The following is a 15,034-nucleotide window of genomic DNA, read 5'->3' as shown; positions in this document are numbered from 1 at the left end:
GTGTGTGCTGGCTGCCCTGGGAGCTACCACGATTCCCACATCTGGCATGTGACGCAGCTGTACCAATCATTTGCCAATGGGGACTTCCCACACGGACACCTAGTGCGGGATGCAGGTTATGCACTTGAGCCGTGGCTGATGACACCCATCAGAAATGCACACACACCTGAACAGGAACGCCATAATGAGGCACACGCACAAACACGTAATATCATAGAGCGTGTGTTTGGGCTGCTCAAGTCACGGTTCCGGTGTCTGGACACGCCTGGTGGAGCCTTGCAGTACACACCAACTACATGTACCCAAATGATCATGATATGTGCTATGCTACATAATATGATCCTGCGGAAACAGCTGCAGCAGGACCAGCACAGGGCTGGGCCAAACATCCCCCCACCATTGCCAAGGCCACCACAGGCAGGGGGTGACTCGGAGGAGGAACAACCTGACCTTGTCCCAGTAGGCAGAAGGAGGCGTGCCCAGTATGCCCTGGCCTTGGCAAAGAGGCAACGATAGCACATACACTTGGTCAGTAGGAACACTGGGACTGATACCCGCCTGACTCACTCATACAGTAACAGGGATGCCTAACATGACACAACCTGCTTCCAAACGTACAGGGAGTGTAGTATGTGTATCCAACAGAGGTGGCCCTGCAGCACCACCTGAGGCATGAATGCCATGTGTTAAGTAATGTAATATCATGTACAATATGCACACCTGAGGACCCCAACTAACATCCATATCCACGCATATGACCCTGCGGAAACAGCTGCACGTCATACAGTGATGTACATGTGCAAAACATGGAATAAGATACAAAATGAGGGTGACTAGCAATAAATAGCATGGATAACCACACACCCATGTTTGTACCACAACAAGAATAGTCATGGTCAAAAACCAATGGCTAAAACCGACTACTACTATATAGCTTGCTGCAGACCACTGTCCTAATAGCAGGAACTGCCCCAGGCCTATGTTCATAGGTTCATAGGTTCATACTAGGCTATCTGCCCTAGGGCATTAATAAGCCTAGCCCAGAGTTTTGTGGCTTCTGCCACCCCTGCAAGTTGATGGATAATATGCCCATTATTTTGCTGTGCCTCTGTCAAGCAGTGATACTGAGGTTATCCCTGGGATATACCTGCAATCTCCCATCCATTGGTCAAGATCTCACTTGAACAAAGCCAGTGAGGTGCTCAGCCTCACATGTACCAGGATGTTGTTCCACAGCATATGGACTCTCTGGGTGATGAATCTGTCCTCCAGCACATCCTATTAATATCTGTGTTGAGGTTTAGGTCTCCTGCCCTTGTAGTTCTGATGGATGTAGAGGTCTTGAGGTGAAGCATGTTCATTAATTCTGGGTTGGCCATAGCCTTGTATGTCAGGCACAGGTCACCTCTGAGCAGACAGTAAGCGACTGAATACAGCTGGAATTCCTTCAGTCGGGCAGCATAAGAAATATGTTTGAGACCCTTTCACCTCCTGTCGAGGAATTTGTGGGCCCATCCAATCTGAATGGGGCATTGTATGCAATCATTGGTCTGATGAGTGATGAGTACAGGGGAACAATGACCTCCCTTGATCTAGATGTGAATCACTGCATGATGAGGTGGCCAATGTAGAAGGCCTTCCAAACTACCCTGGCAATGTGAGTGTCAAACAAAAGGTCACTGTCAACCTGGGTGCCCAGGTCCCTGATGGATTGCCACCTAGATGGGAAGTAGTGGTAACCTTGTTCTTCCTGAAGGGTATGGCTATGCATTGTTTAGTGTTTAATGTAAGGCCATGGCTGTGGCACCAGTTATCCGTGTCTATGAGACCCTTCTGAAGGATGTCTGTGTCAGATGGGTTCCAACTATGCTTCCCAGTTTGCAGTCATCTTCAAACTTTGTCAGCCATAATCCTCCTGTGTTTGCTCGCACTTCTGAAAAGTAGATGCTGAACAAATGTGGGCCCAGGACTGAGCCCTGTGGGACACCACTTGTGACAGCTCTGGAGTGTGAACTGGCACCAGCAACTTTGACCCTGTGTGTTCCGTCACTTAGCCAGTTTGCAATCCATGCTGTGATATATGGGTTCACAATTAAGCTGGTGATGTTTTCAATGATACCTGAGTGGGGTATTGTGTCGAAAGCCTTTGCCAGGTCAAGGTAGGCTGTGTGGACTGCCTTGCCCACGGCAATGGCCTGGGTGACTGTTTTGAAAAAGTCAACCAAGTTTAAAAGGCATGATCTGCCCTTGACAAAGCCAAACTGGATTGGATCCAATGTCTGCAAGTCCCCTATGTCTTCATTTAGAATTCCCATTATGATCCTCTCCATAGCTTAGCAGAACAGGCTTGTCAAGCTGATGGGATGGTAGTTTCTGGGGTTGGTGGAGGCACCTCCTTTGTGAAGTGGGTCCACCATTGCTGTATGCCACTCCTTGGGAACATATCCTGAGATGAGGCTAAGATTAAACAGCTGCCCTAACTGTGGGTGTAATTACTCATTGAGTTCATGGAGCACACAACTGGAGACACCATCTGGTCCCATGGATAAAGTGTTTTCTGCCTTGGATTGAGCAGTTCCCACCCCAGCAGTGGAGATGTTTGGGGGCTACAATCCTCTGGTGTAGATACCCCTCCAGTTGGGGAGGGGAGAAATCTGCACTGAACCTGTCAGTCAGTATGTTGCCAATGTCTGTAGGTGCAGTGATATCAACATCATTCAACTAAGTCTGAGCATATCTGGGAGTTCCCTCCCAGGTTTCAAACATAGGTAAAAAAGGCCTCATGATTGTCCCTGGAGTCCTGAGTGGGTTTACTCTCAAAACTTGCCTCGGATGATTGTATGGGGGAACCCAGTGTTTTACTCACAATGAGCAGGGGTGTCTTCCCTCCTACGGATTACGCTCTATCTCGTAGTAGCTCCTTCCTTGTGTTGTACAGCTTGTTTATGGCTAGGGTCCACCAGACTGGATGCTTGCCTGTGGTACAAAGAGTCTTTTTTTTTGGGATTGCCTGATCCATGCAGTCCTGGAGGTGCTGGTAGAAGGCATTTCTAAGTGATACAGTGGCTTGGGTAATGGTGTCTGCTGGCCTGGGGGCCTTGAAAGAGACCACACCAGTCCTCAGAAATGTGAAGTCGGCATTTGAGAAGGTCTTCACTGTTTCTTTTCCCATCTGGGGTGTGGGTGGGATGTGGACTCCCACTGAGAGTAGTCCATGATCTGATCTCACCAATGATGGGTATATCGCCTGGTGTTGAACAGTGTGACCCCATGTTCGTGATGATGTGTTCTAGTATGTTGCCTCCACTTGAGGGGATTGGGACCAGTTGTTCCATGGCATTTCAGTGTATGAACTCTTGGAACCTTTGTGTTAGAGTGTCGTGGCATGATTAGTGATCCCAGTCTATATGTGGATAGTTGGAATCACCCAGTAGGATGGTGTTTGGAGATACATTTATCCCCTTCAGTGTTTGCAGGATAGCTGTGTGAGGTACCTGAGTTTGAGTGGGTGGCATGTAACATGCTACAAACTGCAGAGCAGTCTTGCCTACGGTCACTGGCACCTGGATGGTCTCCGATGCATCGTGTGTTGCCACCAACCATGAGGTGAGGGTGTCCTTGATGAATATGGACACCCACCATCCTTCTTGGTGTTGTCAGGATGCTGGTGCCGGAATGCATGATATGAGGTAACACCCGATAGTGCCGGGTGCTGTCAGAAGCTGTGAACCAGGTTTCAGGCACAGCACAGACATCAATGTGCTACATACTGAGAAGGGTATAGAGTGTGTGCAGCTTGAGGTTGAGACCTTGGGCATTGAGCAGCATTACCCTTAGTGTCTTTCCTTTACTGTGTTCTAGGGTGGTAGGTGTAGAATCTGAATCTTGCATAAAAAAGGCACAATGGGGGTGGCAAGAGCATCATCTGAAATCCGAAGCCCAGGGGTGACAGGTGCAAGCCATCCCTTGCAAATCACCGTGGCCTGTCCAGCATGTCATCCCAGGCAGACAGACATTGGACCCCCTTAGAATGGCACCATAGTCTAAGCAAAATATTACAGCTGATCATCTTGTCTCTGTTTATGTGACATCATACTTGGTGAAGGTAGGATACTGGCGAAGGTCAGGGTCATACCTGCCTGGCCTACATAATCAGAGGGATCCTCTATGTCTCTTTCCATGTAGTCCAGGGAGGTACATCTCAGGTCGTTCACACCAGCATGGATTATGACTGGGTCAGACCTGTACTTGCAGTTTAGTGACCTGAGTGCTTGCATTATGTGGTGGATTCCAGTGCCCGATAGGCAGCTTACTGTGACCTCCCCTGTACCTGATCTGGTGAGTGGGACATCAGTGTGTCTGACTATGGAGTCACCTATGACAAGTGTGTCTGGCATTGTGTTTGGCCTTAAGGGCTGTGACTGTTTGCCACACCGACTCTGTGGTCAATGTGTTGCATGTGCTGTGCCCTGTGGAGGCAGTTGTGTGAGTGTCTGCTGTGGTGGCCACTGCCTTTCTGCTAGATTCTGATCAGAGCCTCCAAGAGTGTCTCTGTGTGTCTATGTGTTTGATCTTAAGTTGTGACAGTGCCATGTGAGACTGGATTTGTGATGTGTGTGTGTTACCTTCACCTTCTCTCTGGGCTTGCTAGTCCTATGTTGAGAGAGCTCAGCCTCCACTTTGGCTATATAGTTGCATCTCTCACATGTATGTGTGTTTTATGGCAGAAGGAGAGGGTTGTCAGTGTACATGAGGCAAGTGTAACAGTGCCTCAATATTCCCAGGTTCACCAGCTGAGCAGGAGAGGACACTAGCAACTGATCCCTAGACATGCTAGAAGGAATAGACAAAACAATGTTGGAATACAGGGAGATATCAAGCCCCCCAAACCACATTATACTGTTTGATTGACAATAGCTACACATACACCGGTGTTTCATAGTGTCATAGTCTACTACTAGGCTGTCTGCCATAGTGATGTGGCTATTGCCACCCCTTATAGTGGTAATAAGTGTACAGAATAGATTCTGAATATTGTGCCTCTGACTTAGTAGTGACACATTATGACCCCCTTACGTAATTGAATAACATGACTGTGTCTCTGTCTAGTCTGTGCCTCCGCCTCATATGCAGTTGTCCAGATGTCTCCTGAAGAGAGTCAGTGAGGGACTCTGTCAAACATGAACTGGGATACTCTACTAGAGTGTGAGATGCCTCTGAGTTATGACTCTGTCCCTCCAGCATGTCCTATACATGTATGTGCTGAGGTTCAAATACTCAGCTCTCATGGCTCTGGTGGATTTGGATTGCTTGCAGTGGAGCATGTCCACTAAATCCTGATTGGACATGGTCTTGTATGTCAGGCATAGGTCACCTGTAAGTATGCGGTATGACACTGAACAAAGCTGGACTTCCTCTATTCTGGAAGCATATGACATGTGTTGAAGAACCCTGATCTTCATGGTAGGTACTTTTCGGGTGCAAAGGTGCAAAAGGCAGGATCTGCCCTGTACAAAGCTGAACTAGGTGGGAACAAGGGTCCGTGAGGTCAGTAATGTGTCTGTGTAAGAGCTCCATGACTCCTCCCATATCTTTGCAGACAAGGCTGGTTAAGCTTGTGTGGTGGTAGTTGCCATGGTCTGTGGAGGCATCTCCTTTGTGGAGTGGGACCACTGTTGCCGTATGCCAGTGTTCAGGTACATATCCTGTAGCAAGACTAAGGTTAAATAGCAGTTGTATATATGGGTCCAGCCCTTCTGGAGTTCACACAGCATGCAACTGGAGATACCAGCAGGTCCCATGGATGCTGTGTACTTGTCTTTGCTGAGTGTGGCTCTCACATGGACATCCAAGATGACAGTGAGGTTACATACAGCAGTGATAACTATCTTGTTTTGGGGGTAAATCGACTGAAGCTGTCCGGAATGTTGCCAATATCTGTCAGGTCACTGAATATATGTTGTTGTGTACCAACTCTGAGCATATCCGAGGGTTCACAACCAGGTGTCTGACATAACTGAAGAAAGCAGTGTGGTTACCTTCATTGTCTTTGGTGATTTATGTCCCCAAGTTGACCTTGCATGTCTTTATGAGATAATGTAGCTTTCTACTAGTGCTGATCACAGCTGTCTTCCCTTTTGGAGATGTAGCTCTGTCTTGCATTAGTAACCCTCATCTGTCATACAGTTTGTTTATGGCTGGGGTCCACCAGACAGGACACTTTCCCTTTGTGGAGAGGGTCCTGTTTTCAGTTGTGATTGTATGGTCCATGCTGTCTGACATCTAGCTAAGGGGAGGTCATTCTGGTTCTGCAGTTATCTTTCATCAGCATTAGAAATTACCACAACAGCCCCTGTGGGTGTACCTCATGCACACACATCCAGCACCTGTAAAGTCCACAACAGTACCTCACCAGGAGTATGACAGAGCTGGAACACATGTAATGTGTAGTCTGATTAAACAGAGTGCAGCTCCACACACTGCCATGCTGTCCACCCAGATGCAAGCTGTGCCTGATGTAGAAAGCCATGTCCAAGCTGGAATCAATGCACATGCTGCACCTTGTACAATCTGAATGGCAGGGAGCTATGCACATGAGGGACCTGAACCCCAGCACTGACATATATAGGACAGGCTGTACTGCATTATCCAAAACACAGAAGCCACCCCACACATGAGTAAACTACCAGTACAGGTTGTCCATAGAGACACTGGTTGAGTCCCTCAACAGGAATCCTAATGAGTGGATGGGAGATGGGAGGTTTACCCTGGGTATCAATGTTATGTCACAGGTAGACAGAGGCACAGTATACTAAACAAGACATATGACATGGCAAACTACGCTTACAATGTGTTGATGGACAAACACACTCTCCGACTAGCATTAGGTCAAGATACCTCTTGAACACAGCCAGCAAGGTGCTCTGCCTCAAATGGACCATGATTGTATTCCACAGCATAGGGAGTCTCCGAGTGATAACTCCATCCCTCCAACATGTCCAACATACATCCCTGCTAAGGTGTAAGTCACCTGCACTAGTGGTTCAGGTGGATCTTCCGATTCTGAGGTGGAGCATGTCCATTAATCTCTGTTTGGACATGGCCTCGCAAGTCAGGCACATGTCACCTCTAAGCAGACGGTATGTGAGTGAATAGAGTGTGAGTGTCTTCAATCTGGCAGCATATGACAGCTGTTGGGGTTCCTTGATCCTTTAGGTGGGGACAGTCAGGGTGTCTCCAATTGCTGCAGATGTTGGGTGAGATACAGCCAGAATAGGGCATTCGACTTGATCACCGGTCTGATAAGTGAAGAGTACAGGGGAACAATGACCCACTAGATCTGGATGTGAATCCCATCCTGATCAGGTGGGCAATGTAGAAGGTCTTCCTAGCCACTTTAGCAATGTGAGTCTCAGAAGAACGGCGACTGTCAACCTGGGTCCCCAGGTCCATGATAACCTCCTCTGTGCTTAGAGGATTGCCACCTATATGGTAGCTTGGGGTCACCTTGCTTTTCCTGAAGGGTATGTCTACACATGTTGTGCACTTTGACTTCAGGCCATGGCCCTGGCACCAGCTATCAGTTACTGTGAGTCCCTTCTGAAGGATATCTGTGTGTGATGCACTGTCCACTATGGTGCCCAGTGTGCAGTCATCTGCTAACATTGTCATCCAAAGTCCTCCCATGTTGGCCTGTACTTCTGGGAAGTACATGACAAACAATGGGGGCCTAGGACTGAGCCCTGTGTGACACCACCTGTGACCAGCCTGGAGTCTAACATAGTGCCAGCAACTCTAACCCTGTGGGTCCCGTCCTTAAGCCAGTTTGCAACCCATCTTGTGACATATGGGTTTACATTTCAGTTGTTAGGGTTTTCCACAATACCTGAGTGGGGTATTGTGTTGAAAGTGTTTGCAAGGCCAATGTAGGCTGTATGGACTGCCTTTCCCCAACAATGGCCTAAGTGACCAATTTGAAGATGTCAACCCAGTACAAAAGGCATGATCTGCCCCTGACCAAGCCAAAATGGGATGGGTACAATGTCTGCATGTCCCCTATATCTTTGTTTATGAGCTCAATTATGATCCTCTCCATAGATTTGCAGACTACACTTGTTGCTTATGGGGCAGCAATTACCAGGGTCTGTAGAGGCACTGCCTTTGTGCAGATGTGCACAACTGGACCCTAACCAGGCTGTTGTGCACACTATGGAAATGTAAAGCAGTGATAGGACTAAAGCCCAGGATACTGACCACCACAGTGAAAGTACTGAAACACTACACTAGACAGTGCTACAGTGTTAGGTCAGTATGAACGGATGTTGACAATTGTGTGCAAAGTATCCCATGCAAAACCTGCAGGCACAGTATACTCCCTGTTTTGTTCACACAAAAAGCATTTGGACAGTAACTACACAACATGGCACAGAACACACAACCATAAACTGGAGGTATTTGTTGAAGGTCACACTCATCCACAAATGTGATGGGCTGCAGAGTTCAACATATGTAAAGCCCACACTGGGCATGCTCACACACTTAGATAAATGAGACATCTTTCACACAACATGCCATGGGAAGGCTGAACTGGGCATGCTCACACACTTGGTCCAAATGTTACTCCTAGCAAATGTGAAAACACACCAGAGGATGCTCATCCCCCTTTCTAGACACTGATTATGTAAGCACCCTATAAGTATATTGGAGAAAAGGGTTTTTACAGTAATCCGAATAGCACGCCGTGCTAATGCGTCCGTCTGTAATGTCATAACATAGTTAGGTAGGGGTTTGAATCCAGCAGGTGGCAAGTGTGTGAGAAGGGGGTACGTGTGTGTGCAAGTGTGTATGAAAGAAGCTTTCCTTTTGGCAACTGGGAAAACACACCACAGGATGATCATTCCACTTTCTAAACTCTGATGATGTCAGCACCCTATAAGTATATCAGGGGAAAGGAAATCCCCCAATAATGCGAATAGCGCGCTGTGCTAGTGCGTCCGTCTGTAGTGTCATAACACAGCTAAGTAGGGGCCTGAATCCAGCAGGTGGTAAGTGTGTGTGAAGGGGGTAAGTGTGTATGAAAAAAACATCCCTTTTGGAAACACACCACAGGATGATCATTCCACTTTCTAAACTCTGATGATGTCAGCACCCTATAAGTATATCAGGGGAAAGAAAAACTCCCAGTAATGTGAATAGCGCACTGTGCTAATGCGTCCGTTTCTAGTGTCATAACATAACTAGGTAGGGGTTTGAATCCAGCAGGTGGCAAGTGTGTGTGAAGGGGGTTAGTGTGTATGAAAGAAACATCTCTTTTGGCAACTGGGAAAACACACCACAGGATGATCATTCCACTTTCTAAACTCTGATGATGTCAGCACCCTATAAGTATATCAGGTGAAAGGAAAACTCCCAGTAACGAGAAAGAGCCGCCGCGCCACGCGCCCTGTCTCTAGTGTCATAACATAACTAGGTAGGGGTTTGAATCCAGCAGAAGTATATCAGGGGAAAGGAAAACTCCCACTAATGCGAATAGCGCACTCTGCTAATGCGTCCATCTCTAGTGTCATAACATAGCTAGACAGGGGATTGAATCCAGCAAGTGTGTGTGAAGGGTGTAAGTGTGTATGAAAGAAACATCCCTTTTGGCAACTGGGAAAACACACCACAGGATGATCATTCCACTTTCTAAACTCTGATGATGTCAGCACCCTATAAGTATATCAGGGGAAAGGAAATCCCCCAGTAATGCGAATAGCACACTGTGTAAATGCGTCCGTCTGTAGTGTCATAACATAGTTAGGTAAGGGTTTGAATCCAGCAGGTGGCAATTGTGTGTGAAGGGGGATAAGTGTGTATGATTGATATCCCCCTTTTGGCAACTGGGAAAACACACTACAGGATGCACATACCCCTTTCGAAACGATATCACAATTATATATGGCTTTTGATTACAGACATGCCACGTGTGTTGTGCACACACAGAATGCCCATGTGTGGGTTGTCCCTCACAATAATGGATGACATTGATTACACCGGTTATGGCAATGCACACATGATGTATGTGTGTGCCAAATACACATATGTACCTGTGACTTTCAATAGTTACCATTTGTGATGCCTGCCACATGTGAATACATGGTATTTGCACAGGGTAACATTATGACCGTGGTCTTCTGTGCAGGTGCTGCATGTGGGATGTGTATATACAGTGTGAGATGTAGATGCTATCAGCCTAGTACTGAGGGATGCACACCTGGTCTGGGGCATAAAGTCTACATGTTGTTGATGTACAGGATCTGCATGTTTTCACCTGTTGTGGGATTGGTAAGACAGTATTCCATAGCAATGCAGTGACTGCATGCTAAGAACCATTCAGCTAGGGTGTTGTAGCTACACTTATTCATTAGCATTCAGTAATTTGTAGGAATCCCTGATTTGGGTCTGATGCCAACCAAGGTCAGGGGTCTACCAGCCTGTGTCACTTGCTCAGTGATCCCTTCCATGTTCCCTATCATGTATCCCAGTGAGCGACATCCCACATCAGCTGTGGTGGCATGGACAATGACTGAGTCATATGTGTTCATGCATCTGACTGACTTGTATGTTGTTGTTACAGTTTGGCCATGTGTTTCCATCTCATACATGTGATGTACATCCATGGGTAGGGGATAGGGTTGACTGTGTACATGTGGCAGCTGTGACATTACTACATGACACACATATTCCACAACTGTACCATAGAGTTGACCGACAACTGACCTTTGCACATGCTACCAGAGTGTTGAGATTACATTGGTGATTGACAGCACATAGGGCCAATGGTGAAAAAGAGACATAGGTCCATAGGTTCGTACAGGGATATCTGCCCAGGGCATGTATCCACCTAGCCAGAATGTGTGTGCCTTTCAACATGCATTGTGAATCTGTCTTGCTATGCCCTTTTCCAAGGTTAGTATACTGTGCCTCTTTCTCACAGTGACACATAAGTGATACCCAGGGTAACCCTACAATGTCACATCCAGTCATTAATATCACTCTTGAAGATAGTCACTGAGTCAGTCTGCCTAACCTCTATTGGGATAATAATCAGGAATGAAGGGAGCCTATGAGTTGTGAATGTGCCCCTCCAGCATGTCCTATGTATATCACTCCTGAGGTTCAAGAATTTCCAGCATGTATCCTGGTGGGATCTGGATATTCTGAGATGCAGCATGGCCATTAAGTGAGGGTATGACCTGGCCTTCTATGTCAGGCACAGATTGCATATGAAGAGGCAGTATGTCACTGAGTAGAGCTGCTGCTACTTTAACCAGTCAGTATGTGGCATCTGTTTGAGCACTTTGATCCCCCTGTCGAGGTACATATGTGGTAGCTCCAGTTGCTGCAGGTGTCTGGTAAGGTGCATGCCGACAGGTTCATCATAGTCAATTATGGGCATGATGAGGGATGAGTAAAGGGGCACAATGTCCTCCCCTGGCCTACATGTGGATCCCATGATGATGTGGCCCATATAACATGCTTACCTAACCACTTTGTCCATGTTGTTGTCAAATGGTAGAATGCTATCAACCCGCGTACCCCAAGGTCCATAATTCCTTGGTCTGCACTTACTGGATTAACACATATGTGTGCGTTGTGGTCACTTAGTGTTTGACAAAGGGATGACTATACTCTTTCTGTCATTCACGTTGAGGCCATGGCTGTGGCACAAGTCGTGTGTTTGCAAGAGTCCCTTTTGGAGGATGCGTGTGTTAGCTGGTGAGTTGATTATGGTGTTCGGTCTGCAGTCACCTGCAACTTGCTGAGCCACAGTACTTCCATGTTGGCCTGTACCTATGACAGATATATAATGAACATGACAGCTCCTAGGGCTGTGCCTTGTGGGACACCACCTGTACCAGGTTGGAGGCTGACATGGCTCCAGCAATTCTACCATGTGTGTTCTGCCCTTGAGCCACTGTGCAATACCCATAGTGACATAGGGGTTAATATGTACACTGGTGAGCTTCCCTAGAATGCACAAGTGGGGTATTGTATCCAAGGCTTATGCAAGGTCCAGGTAGGCTGTGTGGACCTCCTACCCCTTGACAGTGGCCTTGGCGACTGTTTCAAAGAAATCAAACAGGTTTGATAGGCAGGATTTGCCATTGACAAAGCCAAACTGTGTATGGTGACATGTCTGTAGGTCCACAATATCTAGATATGTGAGGTTCATGATGATCCTTGCCATAGCTTTGCAGACAAAGCTAGTCAGACATATGGGGCGAGTAGTGTCCAGGATCTGTGACGGCACCACCTGAATGTTGAGGGACCACTGTTGCTGTATGCCACTCTCTGGCCACATATCGTATATTAAGGCTGGGATTGAACAGTGGTGTTATGTCTGGGTGTAGCTCTTCTTGTGGTTCATGTAGGACACAGCCTGGGACACTGTCTGGTCCCATTGATGCAGTGTTTATTGCTTTGGGAAGGGCATCTCTTACCTGAGCATCTGTGATGTCAGGGGGGGAAGCACTGTGCTGCAAGACATATTTGCCCTTTTGGTGTGGTGGGGAGAGAAGGCAGCATTGAACCTGTCCACTAGGATGATGGCAATGTCTGTGTGTTTTGTATTTTGTGTGACATCTTGGATTACCTCTGAGCATATCTGGGTAGTACCACCCAGGTTACTAACATAACTACAGGCAGCCTTGTGATTATCCTCAGTGGCTTGTGGAATCCTCTCTCAAAGATGGCCTTAGACAATTATATGGGTGCCTGTAGTTGTCTTCCAATACTCATCAGTGGTGCCTTCACATTTTGGGAGGTTGTTGTATCATGTAGTGGCGTCATCCTTCTATTGTATAGTGTGTTTATGGCTGGTGTCTGGCGCCCAGGACATCTGCCTTTGGGGAATTGGGTCATGCTTTCATATGTGGCTTCATGATCCATGCATTCCTGAATGTGTCCACAGAATGCCTCTATACAGGTATCTGCAGTCTGGTCCATATTTTCAACAGGCCTTGGGCCTTTGAAGGTTTCCACATCATTTATGAGTGGTGTGCACTTGCTTGACATGAGCTGTTGACAGACGTGCCGCCCTCCAGACAGAGCAAGGTGAGGGTCACAGTCAGCTACCTGTTGGGTGATAGAATGTGCCACATAACACAGGCACACAGGTCACTCCACAGCAAGTACAGCTATGAGGCAGACATTGTCCATGCTGGTGCAAACAACCTGAGATGTACCTCCCTGGTCCACATGGAAAGAGACACAGAGGAGCTCTTACAGCACCCTCTCAAACTCAGGACTCCCACACAGCTTTCATGCGGACACAGGAGAGTTTAGATTACTCTGCAAACACCATCATATTGGGTGATGCCAGCTACCCAAACATAGACTGTGAACATTACACAAGCCACAATACCCAAGCTCTAAGGTTCCCATTGATCAGACATTCTTTGTCTATGGAACAGGTAACCAACCTTCCCACAAGAGGGGCAGATATACTAGAGCTGATCTTCACAAACATGAGTACAAACTGCTCACCACTGGGAGTATATCCCTCATTGTTGCAATCAGACCATATACTAATCACACTGGAGTTCTGGATCCCCCACATATGTAAACCTCAAACACATCGATGTGTGTGTGTGGGAAATGTCCCTATTAGCAACTGTGACAGTATCGTACAGGATGCAGATCCCCCTTTTGAAACACTGATGATGTCAGGACTGTATAACTATATCACCTGTAGTAAAGCCCTCCAGTAATTTGCATAGCGCAGTCCGCTAATGCGTCTTTCTTCAGTGTCATAACGTAGTTAGGTAGGGGTTTGAATCCTGCAAAGGGAATGTATGAGTGTGGTTTATGTGTGTGCACTATGCTGGGAGAGTTAACTGCCTTTTGCCAACTGGGAGAACACACTACAGGGTGCACATCCCTCCTCCTACACACAGATGATGTCAGCACTCTCTAAGTACAGCATTAGTAAAGATGTCGCCAACTACTGCAAATAGCACACTCTGTTAATGTGTCTCTTTCTACTGTCATTGCGCAGTTAGGTATGGGTTTGAATCTTGCAAATGGAAAGTATGTGTTTTACTGTTGGTGGGGTTAGTGTGTGTGCACAATGATGGGGTGGGATGTGGCTTTTGCCACATGGGGCTATGCACTGCAGGGTGGTCATTACCCTTAACAAGCAGTGATGTTGATAGCACCCTATACAAACAAAACTACAAAACAGAAGGTGGTGGTACTGATAACACATGTAAGGTAACACTTCTTCAAGTAATGTCCACAAAACGGAGTAGGATAATCAAACAATTCTTTTATTCTATACAGATAACATGACAACAGACAACTAACTGCCAGTACTCAGTATAGTGTTACATGCTACTGTAACACGCATGTACCGAATATACCTAGATAGTGTTCTGAAGCCTGAATGTGGCAAGTGTGTGGATGTGGGATGTGTCTGTGTGTGCATTTCCGTATGGGAAACATGTTTGATGTGGCAATCAGGGTACTACAGTACCTGATGCACATTACATCTTTCAACTGATGAGGTTGCCTGCACCCTGTGAGTACAGGTAGAGAAGGGGATGCCAGTAGTAAACAACATAGTGCACTTCTCAAATGTGTACCTGTCATGTATCAACAGCTACTCATGTAGGGTGATAAATAATGGGAATGGCAGCTGGCGTGTGCATGTGTGTGGGTAGCAGGGTGTGTATAAATGCATGTGTGACAGAACAGATACATGTAGCTGAATCTACATAACAGCACAAGATGCGCATTGCCATAGTCAATGTTAGCATGTGATGGTGTGCAGCTGGTACACTTTGTTAAGTAGTATGGGTGCAGATAACAATTGAGGACATTCATACAGTTACTGCAGCAGGACTGCTGGGATATACACACAATTATACTGCAACAGTCAACAGTTACCAACATGTTACTACTTATACACATCTATGTAGTCACCCTGTGCATCAGCAACGTGTTTACCTTTACCTGCACCGATGTTGTAGTATGCAGGAGGTGGCACAGTGTC

The sequence above is a fragment of the Protopterus annectens genome, chromosome 1.part0, assembly GCF_019279795.1.
Source record: "Protopterus annectens isolate FY-2018-M chromosome 1.part0, PAN1.0, whole genome shotgun sequence".
NCBI lineage: Eukaryota > Metazoa > Chordata > Ceratodontiformes > Protopteridae > Protopterus > Protopterus annectens.
This window is presented reverse-complemented; position numbering follows the sequence as displayed.